A 17,487-nucleotide genomic window follows, 5' to 3' on the forward strand; every position below is an offset into this window, starting at 1 on the left:
AGCACCAAAGCAGGACAAAAGAGTCTCACAGAAAAGTCTCATTCATTTCACCTCGATACTGGCTGATACTGTTATTGCTAAAGTAATTCCATTTTCGAAGTGAAATGGAAAAGGGATAGGAGACAAAGGACTTCAGTACAGGAGAGGGTGTTCTTGTGGAAAAAAAATTCTTGCAGCTCTTTCATAAATCTGTGAGTCACTGTAACCTTAAGGTGCAGCAGTCTATTGAAGGACTAGAAACACTAATGATTGCCAGGTTTACAATAAATAATTTCACCTGGAGGGAACACAGTCATATCAGTTTAGCTGTCACAATGGCAAATGTAATTATTCAAATCATGTACAAATCCTTTTCCAATCTGACATCACAAGCTTTCTTTGTAAATTCCTTCATGCTCTTACAATTGTCTAAATTTGAATTTTCTGTAGCGAATATCTATCCAAAAAGCATCCTACTAAACATGAGGAGAGAAGACAGGTGTCAAATGGATCTCTCCTGCAGAGACAAGAAATCTGATTTAAGAGATTAGTGAACATGGCCTCTATAGCGAGCTGAAACAGCTGTGAAAATCCAAAGGACATGTCAAAGCAGTAGATGCTAGCTGAACTGCTGCTTTGACCACAATAATTGCAATGATAGGAAAGCAGGTATTAGTTAACCTGACCACTGACTCAGAAAACCATCCCTTAGAGATCTCTGACCAGCCATAGATCCAAGAACTCTTTGATATTCTTGTTTGCAATGAATCCACAGATGGATAACCCCCACAACTGGCAAACTAAATACAGCAAGTTAGTTCTTCCGCTTTTCCTCCCTGCAGAATTTCTGTTAAGACTGTCAGCATGTTTCAAATAACTGGCAAGCATTTCACTAACATCACAACATGGTGATGTACATATCAGTTCCAAACCCTGCTTGCTAGCATTTGTAATTACACAGCCTGCACTCTCCCTTATTTACAGAGTTTATCACTGTCATGCTGTCCAACGATTCTAGCAGGAAGAGATTGTAGGAAATACTCAAATACATTTTACATTCGTTAAAGTTCCACAATGTTAAATTGAATCAAAGATTCCTGTGAAGCTCAATCACCATAAATCCATACACTGGGAATACCCAGCTTACTAATAATGTATTCATAATCTGTTTTCAAAGGAATAAAAGGAGAGAAAGTTTTTGTACAAGTTTCTAACTTTGTATTTTCCCATCAGACAAAAAAAACCACTCAGGTTTTCTGGAAACCAGTACTTTTACTTTGCTGGAATGCAAACCATTCAGAAAAATGTGGCTAATAAATTAAAGAACAAGTTTGCATGCCGCACCAGGCTTCCAATTACATGTGACAGAGACAAGAAACCCCTCCTGCTGAAGGGCTCAGTGGAAACAAGTGATCAAAGTAGCCCTGATTTGGAGTCTTTCCAGAAGCTCTGTCTTACCATCCTGAAGTCCACTATTGTTTCGATAAATTCTATCATCTGAGTTGGTGTTAAAATGAACTTCTTTTTGAGATAAGAAAAACACACAAGAGGGAGCAGCACGTTTATCTGTTCCCAATCTCTTGGTAAGATTTCCTTTTTTCTGGCCAACTATCCTGTGCCTTAATGATGCAGATGGGATGTAAGCACTGCCAAGACCTCTATAAACACTCACAATACTGTTGAGAGGCTGAAAGGTAACATTATATTGATAATGGTTTCGGAGATTTGTTATCAGCAGAAAACCTTTTGTCTGCCAGATGTACTCCTATGTGAAAATATGCCTTTTTCAAGTTGAGAGCTGAAAATTACTCTCTCCAAGCAAGTCAGGAATAATTGAGAAAAAAACTGATTGCTCTGGCTTTGAAACATGCAGGTGTTCAGTCCATCAATGCTCTGAAACTGACCAACTTTTGTTAGTTATAACGATCCAAAATGCATTACAAACTATGTGACGTGAAGGCAGCTATAAATGTGCTGCCTTTGGCTTCTTCAGTATGGTTACACATGACCATGCCATTACAAAGGCAAGAAAAACTTCCAAGTAAGCAAAGTATTACAAGTCTATCTTGAAATGCAGCAGCGTGTGTCAGCATGACTTGAGATATTCTCCACCTTCCAGGTCCCAATCACACAGTACCAGTGTAGAGGTGTGTTTCGACAGTTGGGGTATGAGAGCACGTCATGGTGAAACTCCAATCCATTCAAAAGAGGAAGATGACATCTTAGTTTACTCTTTTACTTTTGTAAATTGCAAACCCTGACTAACACATTGGGACCGAATTCTATTAATATCCTCAGACTGAATTCCTGATTTCACTTTTTCTGTGGAGAGCTGCACTATACTTTTTAGTCTCCTTGCTTTGATTCTTAGACGCAGCTATTCTAAACTGCATTCAGTTAACAGACTACTATAAAATCTCTGTGAAATTCTTTCCATCGACTTTAAATTAAGGTAGTCCTCGTCTTAATTCTATCATGTAAAAAGGAGCGTCGAAAAATAATAAACAGGGCGCGATCACCGGTGAAAACCAGAATGAAACCCAATCCTCATTCAAGAGTGCCATCTAGTGACCACAATAACCCCACAGCCTTGATATAAAGGCTGTAACCCGATCAAGTTACACACCAGCTGATTTTTAGGAACTACTTAGGCGCCCTCCCCTGTCCCCCCTCTTTTTTTTTAAGAGGAGATATTACATTTGAAACTGTAGAATGACAAAGTTTCTTATCTCTAACAGGCTACCCTTGCTGCAGATTATAGTACCTCGCCTGAAGGCCACAGCAACTCATACGACATTCTTAACTGACAAGCATAAATCGAATGTCTATGACCTCCAATGCTTAATTAATTTTATATACAAGTCTGTGTCTTGATAAACCTCTCAGTGCATGTTCATGAAAATGCACGTCTGCAGAAGCCTAACTATTCCAGCAGAAACAAACCAAGGTGTATGTAAATGGAGAAGTGGTGTTTGGGAATGGTGCTGGGCATTAAGGAAATATGCAGCATTTATCATAATAAAGTACACTACTAACTTTTCTCAGTTCTCATTCCAAATCTCCATGTGTGGTGATTGATATAAGGACAGGAGAGATTAGACCTTTGATTAATATTGTTCCCTATGCTATGCAATCTTATACAACATTCACTGAGACTATTCATGCAAGCATGTGCACAGTTAGGTACTGAGGTTTTAATGAGATAAGGCCTATCCTATCATGTTCCCATTGTAATTCAAAATGGCAACATCAGAACTATTCAGGAGATACGTTTTGACATCTTTGTTTTTAAAGAAATTATACAATTAGATTCTGATCAATAGTTTACACAAGCATCTTGAAAGAAAGGTATGATTGCAGAATCAGAAGCTAACAGAAAAAGTGAACCACAAAGTACTCTCTAGTTAGCAAGTTATATGACAGTAGATTATAAAGCAATTGCTAATTTGAAAAGGAAAGAACTTTGAAAAAGGAAGTAAATCAGACAAAAATATTCTTTCCTCTTGGACTATCACATGGCTTTTTTTTTTTTTTGATCTCCACTCCTTGACAAGAGGATATATAAAAATAGAATATGATAAGTTTCTCCACGCCTCCAGTTTTCATAGCACAGTTCCTCTAGGAAACCTTAAATTTTCATACAACCTTTCTTTCACTGTGAATAATGCTACAAAAGAATAGCATAATCATAATAGCTGTATAGCAATTTCTAACAGAAATTTTAATATGTACTGCTTATATAACATGCCATTGGTTATTTGTTCATTTAACACAATAAAAACGACTAAAACCTCTTCTGCATTAGCCAGATCTACAAACTTACAAAAGTGAATCATGCTTTTGGAAGCATGGCAGAAACAAGGCACATTTTCTTCTTTGTTGGCACAAACATACTTCTTTTTTGAAATACAGCACTTCAGCTCCCCCATAAGTTGGATACATTGTTAACAACTGGTGACGAAGTATGAGTACCACACTTTAAAGACAGCTACAACCAAACCACTGGAACCATAACTTGACTTATTCTGCATATGACTACCACACAAAATGCATTACTTCATTACCAAACAATTGTTTCATGTCAAAAGCGATCCTGTAGAACAGACTAATTCTTATGGGTTATATACATTTGCAGTTAAGCAATTTCACTTGAAGAAGAGCAACTTGAACTCAATTAAGTTTAATATTAAAGTATCATCTGAATATTATCAATAGTCACAAAAAGTTATGTGGTAAATAAGGGCACGAGTTAATGACACACCTTTCTTTCCTCCCTAATAATTTCCGATATCAAGTAAACAATATACTATTTCTTGTTCAGCATCTGAAGACCACTGCTTTAGTTAATAAACCCTGTAAAAATTCAGCTGACAATGGCAAAGTAGAAGTTTAATTAACTCACCATTTGCCAAAGCTTGCTGAAAAAATATCACAAACTGAGAAATTACTCACGTTCTCCTTCTAAAGATCATGGTTTAAGAGAATACTTTTTTCCAGCGTTTATTTTTGTCTCCATTAAGCCCACACCCAGGGCTAAACAATAACCAGTTGTTCTATCACCCAATATCCCCTCCCCAACTGAGAAAGGGAATTGGGAAAAGGAGGGAGACTCGTAGATTGAAATTTAAACAGATTTAATAAAATAAGAAAACCAATATCAATACTAATACAAAAGACAAAATTATATTTAGCTCACAGAGTGGTAGCAAGTCCCTCCAGGGATAGTAACAGTTGAGACGAGAGTAGAAAGAAAATGAGTGAGGAGAGAAGAGCAAAGAACCCCATCCCCACCAAGCTTTCCCATTTATAGTGACCCTGACGTTAATGTTATAGAACACACCTGTGGGCCAGCCTGGGGCAGCTGCCCTGGCTTTCACTGCTAACGGCCTTGATCACCATCCCACAGCTGGCCACAGACTGAAACAGAATGTAACAGAAAATTGATTCTATAAATTTTATCCCTGCAAAACCAGGACCATTTTTGAGTCAAATAATGAGCCAAATCAAAAAAACCCACATAATTTAGCTTACATTCATTGATATAAATCTAAAACTTAAGATCCACACATATTTGTAAATAAATTTATATTCAGGGAAATAAAAGATGTCAAGAGCCAAAGCCAATTAAAGCAGTGTGACTAAAGAAATATATAGCTGTTAATTATCTATCAACAGATGAAAATAATGCATTCTACAAAAGCAGATTAAGGAGAACAATGTGTGAAGCACATTCCCTTTAGTAAGATGTCCCTTTACTGACCCCATTTGTAACACTTTCACAAGAAATGTTTGTTTGAAGTGGATTAGGAATCAGATTGCCAAGCACAGCAGAGCAATGGCAGCATAAGAATTTTGTTAATGGAGGAATACAGTAGCCAGAACTCAGTGATGTACCACTAAGAACCTGTTTGCAATTACCAAGCATAGCACTAAGTTGAATAAGCATTTTCTCTATGTCAATTATTAGATTATTTTTCATCTTCTGAATTATATCAGTGGAACTTGGAATATGTATAAAATCTTCCAGTATAATAAGTGTCTAGGAAGGAATACAAACTGTGTATTTAAAAAGGATAAATTCAAGTAAATTGTGCAAAAAGAGCAATAAAGAACATAATAGACATGCACTTTACACCTCCTGAGTCTACAGAGTAAGAAACACTACAATTTTGTCTTTCTACACCCCAAAAAAATTGATAATTTGTTACAGTCTATAACAGGGTATTGCACATGCACTCCTCTTAACAGTAATTAGGGAAACACATCTGATTCACACTTCCCTGGATCACATATTGTTTCTATTTATCACTCCATTTCCTTCAACAAGAACTATGAAGTGTTATTAAAAGACGAGCAGGAATATTGCTCAACTCTTTTGTATGAAAGTGGAAGGAACAGGCAAGAGCCCAAACTCTATAGATATGCATAATAGTTAAGTAGTCCCCTGAGTTCATATAACTGCCTATATTAATACTGTCCTTAATCTTGGAAACAACAGTCAAAAGAACATACAAAACCAGTAACTATTCTAAATTTATTCATTATACATAAATGGCTCTAAAAAGTGTGGGTGGTTTTGTTTGTTTTTTACAGCTTTATGTTTCAGGGAGAAGAAAATAATCTGAAGAGCAATCGAAATACTTATACACATAAGTGTGATGACAAATGTGTTGCTAAACAGTGATAAGCCAAGCAGCTGAAGAAGTCAGCTCCATCTACAGAAAAGCTACAGTGAACTACTTCCTTCCAACCAGTGTAACCAAGCAGTTTGCAAGCAGTAACCAAGTCTGGATTCATTCATTCTTTCAAATCTAATCCTATTCATTTTAAGTCACTCAATTAATCCCATTGACCTCATTTGACTCATGGAAAAACACAAACAGGATGTGGTCCTCAGTACTTTCAAACACATCCATAATTTTGGTAGATATCTATTTCAGAGCACATTGGGGTTATTCATCAATATTTCAACCAAATCTTTACAGTGAGGTAGGATCTATTTACACTCATTATCAAATTTTATATTTGCAAATAAATATATTGAGAGCTCTATAATCATGTTGGACTACCAGGCTCAAGCTGTCAACAGAAAAAAAAAAAGTGGCCTATAATCAAGATTACCTCACAGCTAATGAATACACCTATAAAATTAGGATATGATCAGCTAATTAGTGACTAGCTAAATTCTAGTTTCACTAGATCAAAGGTGGTATGTTCTTTCTGAAGAAAGGGGTCAGACTGTTTCAACAAGCAGCTTACATCTATTCAGTAAATCAGAAATCTTGTGTTGTTAAATGGTTTAATCTAACATTACACCTTTCCTTCATCAAACTTAGTTTCAGGTGAAACTTCAGGAAGAGTTTACATTATTAGCCATATTCTACTGCTTGTACTACACTTCCACTTTTATTACTGACATAGGCCATGCATATACAAAGGAAAAACTCATGTTGCTACACAGAGTTTAAGATGTGTACAAGGAAAAAGTTTAGCAAACGAAAATATGTATTTCCTTTTTAGGGGGCTGAGGGGGTGGGTTTTTTTAAAAAAAAAGATGACAAAACACATTTGTTTCTTTTGGTTCTTTACATCGATGCAAATGAAAAAATGTGTACACAAACATACATACGCACGTGTATGTAGTCTCTAGCAGGAGGCTAGCCTGCTGTAGTTTTCTGGAGTCAAGCTCATACGACTGCAATACCTGAGTTTTTAGTCCAGGTAAAAGGCTGCATGATTCCTGCAGTTCTGTTTCAGAATTTAGAAGACTAGCCCTGAAAATGACAAAATGGGGTTTGCTAACCTTACTCTGCTCTTTGCAGAATCACAGAATCAACCAGGTTGGAAGAGACCTCTGGGATCATCGAGTCCAACCGTTGCCCTGACACCACCATGTCAACTAGACCATGGCACTAAGTGCTTGGCACTTGGAGCTATATAGCTATAGGATATTTAGAAGAACAGTGAGTGTTCTTCAACATATTATTTTACAAAACCTTAATTTTCCTTGAGTTCTAACGTTTTCTTGTGAGATGATGCAGGAGGAAGTAAGTAAGAGAGAAGCCAGTTTATAGCAACTTTAACAATAACTGAAATTATTCAGATTCTCAGTCTCTTCTTCCAATATTCTTCTGGAAATATTCATACAGTGGGAAAGCACTGTTATCATAAAAAGATTCAACAGTAGCTTTCATTTAAAATGGATGATGGAATAATTTTTCAGACTGATTTTCCTTCTGGGGTGTTATAAGACAATATATCTGGAATAAAAAAGTTGGTTCAGGTTTGAGGTCCACCTCATAAGCACACTTCCAAATCCTTATGCCTGCTGGCTGAAGGTCAGTAATTTTAAATTGTAGTAAATGCACCCAACGTGGCTGTTACTCTAACGCTTGCTTAGTAGTATGGTCTTAAATTCCTTGAAATATTTTTAAGTAGGAAGACAGCATCTGCCATAAGAGATCAGATCACTAACTAATGGTATCTTATATCCCCAGGTAAACATTGTCCAACAGCTAACGCCCCAAAGGAAGCTGAAAAAAAAACCAAAACAGTAGATTGTTTCTGTTTAGCCCGCATCCGAGCATAAAGAACAACCAGTTGTTCTATCACTCAGTGACCCCTCCCCAGCAGAGAAAGGGAATTGAGAAAGGAAAGGAGACACATGGGTTGAAATGGAAACAGATTTAATAAAATAGGAAAACTAATATTGATATTAATGCTAATATTAAATACACAAGGTTATACTCAGCCCATACAGCAGTTGCAAGCTGCACGCTCCCAGCAGTGAATGCCAGATGTCCAACACTGCGAGCACCACAGCTCCAGCAAAAGCGCAACAGTCACAACGAACAGGAGAGCAGGCCTCAGGAGCAGAATGACAAGCAAGACCCTCCAGGGATGGTGACCATTGCAAAGAGAGATTGTCTCCAGCAAACTTTCCAATTTATAGAAAGAGTGGTATAGAATACTTCTGTTGGCCAGCCTGGGTCAGCTGCCCTGGTTTTCGCTCCTCCTGGCTTTAGCACCTGGCTAACTCGAAACTGCTAACAGCTTTGATCACTATGGAAGCCCGCCTAGCATGGCTGGCCATGAACTAAAATAAAGTGTCCTATCAACTTTGTTCCTACCATATCAGGTGCTGCAGTCTTCTCAAAAGTGCAGCTTTCCCGAACAGAAAATTGATTCTATGATTCTATCCCAGCAAAACCAGGACATTGATTCAGTCAGTTGTACCTGAATATGAAATGCAGTTAGGAGTCAGCAAAAGTGGGACATATTATTTGCATGTGTTCAGTGTAAGCAAAAGATTAGAGGGGCTGTAATTTAATTAGGTTTATTGGTTAGAGAAGTATGAACAATAATTCAGCACATGAGTAAGAACCCACTTGACTGAAGTCTTAATTCTTTCACCTCTTCCTGAAAAATTTTTTTTTTAATATATAAAGAATAGCCTAGAACCTGCATTAATACTATGTAATCAAGTCTACAGTTCTTTTACTAGAAAATTGGCCAGCGTGATCTTACAAGACTATGAAAGACAGTAAGTAACAGAAGGAAAATAGAAAGCAATGGCCTTTCAGAATATTAGAACTTCCTCTCAAGAGAGAGCTTGTGATGCAACCAAAAGCTTTCAAATGTTAAGGATGCACACTCTTCCCCACACCTGGAATTGAGCTGATCCTCCTGAGTTTTCAAAACATACAAAATACTGACTGCTTTGCCCTAAGCAGAACTGGTTACCTGATAAGCTCTCCAGGTCTGGCTGACTTGAAACAGGGTGCTTGCAAGGAGCAGTGCTTGTACTAGGAATCTCACATCTAATGGCAACTCTTCCACCCCAAGCACTCAGCTGGCCTTAAATTAACAACTGCAAATCCTCTTACCCAGGGGCCTACTCTTCACACAACTATCAGTACTACCCTTTTACTAAGCCTTTTCATTTCCAGCTGTCTCCTCCTTAAGGTGATTGGACCATAGTTGCTTACAGCAGTTTCTAGTAGATCATGTCTTAAACAAAACCTGTTTGACATGTTAGCATGTTAAAATACATTCTTCGATTTTAAATTCAATTTTTTTAATAAAGACATTCCTTTTTCAACTACTGCAGTTCCATTTACATAGTGGACTGAAATGAGTAACAGTGGTCAGGGAATGTACATGGAACTCATGCAGATCCTTACCCCTGCTTCACTACTGATTTTCTCAGGCCTAGGCAGTTTGCTGACTTACCTTTTGCTTCATTTTCCTCATCTATAAAAGAGTATTGCACTAAGAAAGACACTGAGAGATAATTTGTTAAAAATAAACCGTAAGGTATGCAAACATTATTGGCAACACAAATCAGTGGACAGATCAATATTTTTGTTATATTTAGAGTGCTGAAGTTCTGCAAGACACATTCAGGCTCTTCTGTGAAGTATTTCCTTAACTTTGAGTTGACTGATCCCAGTAGGATGCAAGAGGTAATCATTATTTATGATGAGCTATGTATAGAATACAACTACATCTTAAATAATTTGGTGCTTTGTTTTGGTGTCTGTATTTGTTTTGTAATCTTCAGTGATGTTTCTTTTCCCTACTTTTATGTATTATCATTATATTTTATACAAACAACATATTTTACCTTCTTTGCTTGTTTGTTTTTAGAGGTTCTAAGAAGGTAGAAATATGACTTCTCCCTGAATGGATCAAGTGATTAGGAAATACGGCTTCTAGCAGATAGCATTAGCTAGGTGTTACATTGTGCAGAGCAACTGAGATGCATAATCACTCTCAGTCTAGTTCCATTTCAGCAGGAGTGGCAAATTTCCACACTCTCTCTGACAAGTTTTTTCTTTTTCTAATGACTGTTCTAAGAAAAGTCCTAGCCATGGGTTATCTAATGGGAACAGAATTACTATATGAAAATAATTCTAAAATAAGTGTTGCACATAATATGGCCAAATTACTTTCAAATGCACTTCTAAGCATAATAAACCATGCTATGAGCATAAATTCTGTGGGATTTATGATCTGTATCTTATATCTCCTCATCCCAATAAGGTTCCTCAACAACTCTGGGCAATCTGTTCCGTGGCTTAATTTCTCTCTGGTACATCTTCCTGCACTTAGGAGAGAGTCTAAAGCAGAAAAGTATACATAGGAATTCAAGTGTAACCAACTCCCCTCTTCCCCGCAAATCCATCTCTGATTCTTCCTATGAAAATACATCAACACATCAGAGCTGCGAGTCACATACATAAGCTAGTGTCATTCATATGAACAAGAACAAGGTGATGAAGGTAAAGAAAATTAATTACATTATAGAATAGAGTAATGAAGTTATTGCCACAGAGATGAGTAGCAGCATGTTTACAGAACAGAGACTTTAAAGGATAAGATGAAAAGAGACAAAGATGAAAGATGAGAAGATGAAAGGAGACAAAACCTATGATAGAAACCAAAATTGATCATTTTTTTCTGTTTCATTATTGGCTAGTCTCTAAAATGTTTACATGTAGCCTGAAAGTTGTAAATGTGTGAACTGAGCAAACAGCCCTGCAAAGATAGTATTTCCACATCTGGAGACAATACTAGTTATACAGCAATTCAAGAAAGTCCCCAGATAACCTTCTAAAGGATGCACTTTCCAGGAATGCTGGCAGGATCAACACTTATCATATCCACATATTGAAAGGTATAGGAAACCCAGCTTATTCATGAATCTCTCATTTTTCTCTCTCTTCCTAAAATAATTTCTTTAGTTGCTACTCTGGGACATGTCAGTCTGAAACTGACAGTTTTCTCATATTCGAGATTCTAAAGTACTGGTAATGTTGTCATGGTCAGCAATCCTGTCTTTAAAGAAACTGATTTCTAAATGAACAAAACTTTCTAATCCTCCACGTGGACTTATAAAAACTACTGCAACCAAGCACCCTGGTAAGAATATCGTGGGGCATAACAAAATCTGAATGGGCTATGTTAGAAGTAATAACTGTTCTCCTGAGCATAATCAGGTTCTGTTTACTTTCTCATGTCTGGAGCAACTGCCAACATTGTGAAGTCCTTCTGTATGCTTAAAGAGGTCACCTTAAAAACACATATTACTATTGATATTTTGGTAGAAAGTAATTGTCTTTATAGCAACTGATTACATTAATATTTTGAGCTAAGCCAGGAGAAATAAAGGAAAGGAGGCACTAATGAACCTAATAAAGACGATCAGTCTAGAATGGTCGTTAATCTATATAACTAACTTCAGGGAAGAAACGTTTGGTGTTAGTAAAGCATTTCCTTAGTAAATTACTACTGGCTCCAGCGTAAGACATTTACAGTAAACACCAAAAGTCTGCAAGGCATCTGTTCTACTCACAGTGGAAGAAGGAACTTTGCTCCATTAATAACTTTAAAAACATTCAATAACTAATTCATGATGGCAGTTCAAATCCTATCAGCAGCCTTCATTATTTGACCAAGCTGAGTTCAAAGATAGAGCAAGTTTCTAAAAATCCTTGAAAGTTTAGAAGTACACTTTAAATTACAATAAAGAAGCTGTGTTGTTCTTTCTACTAAATATAAAAAGCCTGTAGCTTTAAACCATGTGCAACAACATTATTTTAAGAATACATACAAGATAAGGGTTAAAATGTGTATATAAAATCCTGTATGATCTCAGATTCTGTTTTAGTGAAATTGTATGTTATAAAGAGAGAGCATGTATAATATACGTGTATGTATATATAATAAAATACTTGCTGGAATTTTAACATTTGACTTTACTAGAGATTTAGTGGGACTTTGCCTAAGGCAAGTTTTTAACAGCAATAATAAAAAAATACTTAATGGTATTCAGGGTAAATAATGTGTGGTCACCATGTTGAAAAAAAGTAATACCAAACATCTGTGCTAGATTTCCACATGATAAAATACCCACATTGCCCACAATTCTCCCAAAGTTACAGAGAAAAATGTTCATTTCAAATTCTAGAAGAGACGTGATAAGCAATTTAGGAACTTTAAGGCAAGCATCTTGTGTTTTCTGACAGGAATGTGTGTTTAGTGATCTTCATGATATTTAATTCTGAACATTAATACCACCATGGTATGATGTTATGGCTGCAAGACAGATTTTCAACCACTAACATACTTACAGGGAGACTGCCCAACCCAAGCACGTCCTCTTTCTTACGTGTGTGCATCTGCAAATGACCACTTTGTTCCACACATTAGTTCCTTATCAGAGCAATGCCATATCAAAGCAATGCCATATCATTTTGTCTCAGAAAATAGTAATAAAATTCAGCTGCCTTTGAAAAACATTAACAAAAATATTTGAGCAAGGTTAGTTAGTAACATACACAGGATTCAGTCTAACTCAGTGATGGAAAACTGAGTGCAAACTGGGCAGAAGTTCTCAGAAACTACAGAAAAGAGCTCAACATTCCCTCCTCAACAGGCTGCATCTCCAAAACTGAAGTAGAAACACATGCTCATGCTTCTTGCTATTCAATCAGAGTTTTATTTGTTCTTTCTTGCTTTGTGAATCAAAAAACTAACACAAAGCTGGGAATCTAGCTATCCTTCTGAAAGCTTATTGGCTATATTTTAAATTCCTTAATACAGGGAAATCTAATCCCATTTTTTGCATAGCTTATTTCCAACATTTTAAAGAACCTTACCAACACTGACATTCTTTGCTATTCCTGTAAAAGAGCAGGATTCCAACTTCAGCTGAAGTGTCCTCCTCCTCCTCCTCTATAATAATAAGCCTCAAATTTGCTATTCCTAAGACCTTCAAACACAAAACTTGGGTAAACCTATCATCAAAAGTTTGCCTCTGTGAAACAAAGTTTAAAGATGCAATAGACTGCGCACTGCAGAAAGATACAATCTTTGAGGGCCAGATAGTTAACACGCCCAAGTCAGTCCAAATCTGCTAAGAATATGAAAACTAAGAAAAAAATGGGTTGTTTTATTTTCCAGAGTTATTGCTATGCATCTGGTACACTAGTTATTTGTACATCTCTTCCCTGTGCCTTCACTAACAAACATAATCTAAGGCCTGGAGAAATTCCAGATCTTTGAAGGCAGCTATATTATGAAATTCTGCTACAGCTATTCACAGAAAAAAAAAAAAAAAAACACCACACCAAGCAAAAACAAAACCCACAAACAATCAATGGCTTAAGGAGGAGAAATTTTACATGATTCTTGGATATTTGGCAAATTATTTTGAATCAAAACAGTAGGATATTGGTTTCTGGTAACATGCATGCTTACGTGAAATGGGCAGAAAATGAACGTGAGAAACATTGCATAATTGACGAAGTGGTAGACACTGAAGGACAACAAGAAAAGTTATTTCTCTCTAGCTAGTTAAGTGAACTTTGAAAAAATTACGAGCTAGACAAAAGCAGCTCTGGAATAACAAAGAACATATCCCTTACTATTCAATTCTTCGTATGATCAGTGCTCAGGAAGGTGCAGGTGAAGAAGATAGAATTGACAGCCTTTGGAGACATGAGCGTGTAGAAGAAGGTGTCCTTAATTGCCAATGTTTCACGATCCGTTGCTTCAGTTTCTCCCAGCGTATGTTAATTTAATTCTCTGGTTTGGTCAAAATTCCACCCACCAGTGATTATTAATAAAAAAAATCAATTTCTTCTGCTTCTCATCCATTAGCTTTCTAATTCCACCATGTTGAGAGAACTAAAAGATTGTGAACAACCAAGAGAGGAAATAGATTCCAGCTTTGGCACTATTTTAAAGAACTAAGAAATGAACAACCTAAGGGAGAAAGATATGGTTGCGTTAGGGGAAAACATGTTCAAAAGTCAGCAAAATACATAGAAGTCTTGTCCTTTCTCTAGCTAGGATTTAAAAGGTAACAGGATGGTACATGATTCGATTTCAAGAACTGAAAAATTCAGATTGAAAGTATTTTTAAACTGAATACCAACAGCATAGCTTATGTGAAGTCAATCTATACAGGCTTTTTAACGTAGTGTAGAAAATCAGTAGTCTTCAGTTATTTTTTCCACATTCAACCTCATTTCCATCATGTTCAGCTTTTTTTCATAGATAGCACTCTTTTGGCTGGAGACTACAGCAGAATCTATCATTGTAAGGGTAAATCAACACACCAGAAAACTCTGTTGGTTGAATAACTTAATTTGCTGCTACAAAGAAGTTCATCTTCCTTAACTTGTTTCAAGTGCACTGTCAAAAAGCCAAATTGCAAAACTAATTAAAAAACAGAAACAAGTGTTTAGGATTTAATCACACAGTATGTTACACATGACAATATAGTAGTTTCTCAGAAATATACTCAACACAAGCTCTATACTCCAACCTGCAAAAATACAGAATATTTTAGATGAAGTTCTACAATGACAAATATTTTGTTAAAGATATAGGAAAATAAACATAATTTGAGAAAAAACTAAGTAATTCATGAATGGAATTAATTAAAAAAGTATCCAAGTTCCCATTTACTTTTAAAGCGTTCTCAGGGGGGAAAAAAAAAAAAAACCAGTAACTCTGCAAGGTCGTTTACACAGTTAGGATGAAAACTTACAAACATTAGTTAAAAAAATAAAAACAGAAACAAAAATCCAGTGAGGAGACTCCTGCAGAAGATTCAACACAGTAATTCGTGTTTCATTATGTTGGAAAACTGTGTTGTGCAGGATGAAGACTACATGCAGTGACAGTAATTCAAACAAGCACTGCAGAATAACAAGGACTTACCAAGCTACACATGAAGATCAAAAGTTGATCGATTTGGACTTTTAACAAATAGATAAAACTATACAGAATATCTGATATTCCCTCAAAGCATGCAGACAGCTTCCCATAACAAGACAGCAAAAGACAAAATTTGAACACCAGAATATTTTCCAAGAGCCCACTTAAACAATCAAATCCAGATTCCTGGAAAAACAAGCAAGCATCTACTAAACATTTAGTTTCTAAGGAGTTCATACACCCAACACATCATATTTCCAAGCTTCCTAAAAGAAACTTCAAATCTGCAAGAAAAATAAAAATATATATTAAAAAAAAAAAAAAAAAACAAAACGACACACCGTAAATACCATATGCAACAGGAAGAGAGCTGGAGAGACGGAAGACTTTACCCAAAGCCTTGAATTCTTGTAATAGCAAGGAAATTGTTAACCAAAACTGCCAAATCACTAGATAGTTCCTGCCAATCTGACATGGACAGATTCCCGACAGCAAACCTAGTAAATTTTTAAACCTTGACCAGTTACCAAGGCATATCAGCATGTCGTCAGCAGAAACCCCATTCTGTACTTGCAGTACTCCAGAGGAAAGGCCACTTCTATATTCTCATATAAATTGGGGGAGAAACACTTTTTTTCCTGGCCCCTGAGTGTAACCCAGGGGGAACTCTGAAACATAAAACTAATTCAGTATAAATATAGGAGAAACATGCACAGTCTACAAGTAGCAATATGATCTCCTTTCAGCATTCCTTTGACTAATCAATAAATTGGATGCCCAAGGACTTTACTCGCAAGCTTATATTTTATCTACTTTTCAAGCTCCATTTAGTTCTATTTCTCTCACTACTGTCAACTACTGTGCTAATTAGAAACCTTCTTAAAATTTCCGCTGTAAATTTATTCATGTCCAATACATACCCAAATTAGGATTCACAAACTTAAGTGACGCTGGTGCAACAGCTGAAATACAAACCATCACATAACAAAACAAATAGCAAATCATCCATCCTTGAAACAGACTGTATGTACTACTCTGAGAATAGCAGTTCTAAATCCAGAAACTTGTCTGCTAGTTTATAGACTTCTCCACAGTTCTCCCTCATCACAAAGTCAGTATCATTAATTCCTTATGCAACTCCTTTCAGGATCCATTGACTTTCAGACTCCATTAATGGGTGGCATCACTTTTTAATTAAAATTGTGCATGTGAAAAGATTCACAATCCACACCTTCACAAGAAAACTTTACTGAAATGTATCATTGTGCCTTGCAAATTTTCCAGCTTCCAAGCTTCAAATGGGCCCCAGATACCCCTGAGTCCTCAATACATATTCTAGGTTAGAGAAGACCAAAAAAAAAAAAAAAAAAGAGGAAGAAAAAAGAAAACTAAAGAAGCCATAAGCTAAATATAAAAGAATTTGTCCATAGCAAAAATATTTTGACAACATTCTGTAGATGTAAATAGCTGTTCTTAATCTCCAGCGTTCATACCTTTAGTGATATATAGGAGCCAATAATAGTTCTCTATGCTCTTGTACTAATTTTATTCATGTTTTGATCTGTCAGACAAATTGGTGTTTTTACTAGACTGGAAATTCAGTCAGAAGTGTTGCCGAGTTTCTAAGGAAACAGACCTGTTTGTCCTGATTGCCCTTACTGTGGGTAGCTTGCGAAACGGTTGGGGCCCCAAGAGCAAGGGGGATGTTGTAAATACCTTAATTACTCAATTATCCTGGGTGCTGAACTAAACAAAGGAAAGCCTTTGCAATTTGGAGAGCGGTAATGGCTGTAAGATAAGGAGGCTCGGGATGTTCTCACTTCAGATGGCTGGGCCTTGGGATGGGCGGATGCACGGGAACAGAGAGATAAGGGAGCTGCAACAGCTGCCTCGAAGGACACGGCCTCCGTGATTGCAGGACTGAGTTGACGTAAGATACAGTGAGGAAGACTACAAACCGTCATCTGAAGACCCCACACCCCCGACGCCCACCAGGGAAGATGACTGTGCATGCCTGCTTAATAACACTCCAGTGTTATTGAGTTTTCTTTCGGACTCCTTACCCAGCTTCCCACTCCCGTGAGGAAAGTTAGAAAGCGAGGGGGGTCTGGAGATTTCCGATTTTTGTATCACTTGTATTCAATCTCCCTGCAATTTGCGCTGCTCTCAGTAGGAAGCAACAGGGTCTTTCTGAGGAAGACTCACACTGTCTGGTTTGCCTGACACTAGCCACATGGTAATGCTGATGGGCTGCTGGGATGCAGAGGGGCAGATGGG

At 36.8% G+C, this 17,487-nt stretch overlaps 1 protein-coding gene across 1 annotated transcript in view; it reads right to left on the reverse strand.

Annotated features, from left to right (window-relative positions):
• Positions 1-17,487, reverse strand: part of ERC2 (ELKS/RAB6-interacting/CAST family member 2) — a 432,595-nt gene that overhangs the window by 361,371 nt on the left and 53,737 nt on the right. The gene's annotated exons all lie outside the window — the stretch shown is intronic.

Source organism: Nyctibius grandis, chromosome 10, assembly GCF_013368605.1.
Source record: "Nyctibius grandis isolate bNycGra1 chromosome 10, bNycGra1.pri, whole genome shotgun sequence".
NCBI lineage: Eukaryota > Metazoa > Chordata > Aves > Nyctibiiformes > Nyctibiidae > Nyctibius > Nyctibius grandis.